This window comes from Poecilia latipinna, unplaced genomic scaffold (assembly GCF_001443285.1).
Source record: "Poecilia latipinna isolate Pla-1442-1.1 unplaced genomic scaffold, P_latipinna-1.0 Scaffold2747, whole genome shotgun sequence".
Classification (NCBI taxonomy): Eukaryota; Metazoa; Chordata; class Actinopteri; order Cyprinodontiformes; family Poeciliidae; genus Poecilia; species Poecilia latipinna.
The window spans coordinates 32,475-34,734 of record NW_015115363.1 but is presented as its reverse complement, the minus strand read 5'-3'; positions in this window follow the sequence as shown (position 1 = coordinate 34,734).

The window sequence follows — 2,260 nt, the reverse complement described above, 5'->3', positions numbered from 1 at the left end:
AAGTGTCACTTTTAGCAGTAGGTATGTAGTTGCCATATTTGGGTGTCATGTGATATGACCTCAAAAAAAACTATTAATATTGAAATATTCCTATAATTTTCTATTTTGATTATACATTTCATATTTGCACTGTGTGGGAAGCTAGGTTGTTTTTTAAGGAGGCAAATTATTTGCCTGTTAATAATGACGGAACATGAAAGTATCATGTGGTGCGACCGTTGTTATGATACATTTAGTTTCTGTGCTTTTAGTTTTGATTTCAAGACTCCAATGCAAAAGCAATACTTTGTATTATTATTTCCAGAATAGGTTTTTGTGCAGTTTTAGTATTTTCTTAACAATATCATGATAAAAATACAATAGAACATGTAACATTATGGGAATAGTTATAGCATGTATTTTGTCATTTATTGTTTTGATCTATTTTACTAGATCCCACTGTCATCAAACTATGAGCTATGATGAAGTACCATATGTGGCCCACATAATTCAGGATGTGAGAGAAGAAGTCCAGGTCAGCACCATGTGACAGTCTAATGACAAGAACTTGGTCACATGCTCATCAGAACCACAACCAGCAAAACCTCATAGAGTTCCAAGTTGAACAGCCAAGACTGGGCAAAGTTCACAAAAGCCTGGTTCTAAAACCTGCTTGACAATAAGCATTTTCCTTTGTTCACTTGGACATTAAAGTGCCCAGGAATAGTGGTGTGTCAATCGAATGGCCACTGATCATAATTGACCAATTTCTGTGAAAAAGTGTATGACTTGTGACCGCCGATTACTGTCTTTTGTTGCCGATTACAAAAACCAATCACCTCATACTTCACAGCCTGCTTTTCCTTCACACTGCGCAAGGCAGCAAATCCTAGCAAGTGGAAATTTAACGCTCCGAGAGTGATGGGAAGTTTGCATCTTGTGATATAAAAATACTTAAGGAGTGAAGCTCGTCAAAATGCATCAACACAACAAATTTTACTGATTGCAGGTTTTTCAGTTGTCCTTTTGACTGAATACTTGCTGCATTTTACCTGCAAGTATTGTACATGTTTTTGTCTAAATTAGGTGATTTTATGGTTCCATTTTGCCAGATCACATAGTGTCATTTATACCTAAAGCGAAAAATTAACAGTCAATCCACGTGATCAGTATTGGTGATCGGCAGTGATCGGCCCTCGTGGCACATCAGAATCGACAGGAATAAAACTTTACCCAGGAGTAACATGATGGTTTTGAAGTTCATTTAATTTTTTTCTGTTTTGAGACCATTACTTATCAAACATAGTTCTGCTTAAAATAGTTAAACTTAAACTTAATTATTATATTTTCATTAATATATTTACATTTGTGAGATAGAAAAATTCTGTCTTTATTCAGTTTTTAAATAAAATTAGGAAATTAAAGCAATCTCCTGTATATTCTGATTTTATGAGGCATATGTTTGAAATGTTTGCTACAAAGTTGATTACTGCATTAATTTTTATGCAAATTAAATTGCTGTGTTATATTCGTGTTGTTATTTTGTAATGATGTACTGTTACTGGATGTAATTCTATTTTTATGTATTAAAAGAATTTTGAGCTGTTTTCTGGCTACATTTATTGTATAAATCATTTGGCACGATCATTTAAAAAAGTAAATTTATTGAATTCAAAATAGAATATCTATTAACTGGAGCATAAACATTAATCACTAACACAGTATCCTCAGGTGACTGGTATTTATTTATTTATTAACACATTTGATGAAATGGTGAAGAAAAATAGTGGTCGAGTCAATTATAAATGGAATTTAACAGTTTATTTGGGGAAAAACTGTCATAATTGCCAGAAAATAAAATAAATGTAAAAACTTTGTTTCTAAACACCTTAAATAAATGGAAACTTATAAAGCAAATGTTTAGTACATCATGAAAAATACCTTAATTTAAAATAAATCATGGTTGCACCACATAACATTTTTTTAATATCAAACCATATTGATGAAAAATCATTGCTCAGTTTAAGGTGAAATTATGATTTCTGTGCACAACATTTCAAATGTTCTAGTAACTGCAGTGGATATACATATGTTTAAAATTAATTTAGCCTGGTGGAAATCCTTATACATCAATGACCCATTTACAGAGTTACTTGTAATAAATATTTACAAGTAAGAGGAGTTAGACGACAATACCAATAATAAAAATGACTCCACATTTAAACGTTGAAAATCAACTAACCTAAAAACAGCTCTGAGATTCACTTCTGTTTCAAAACTA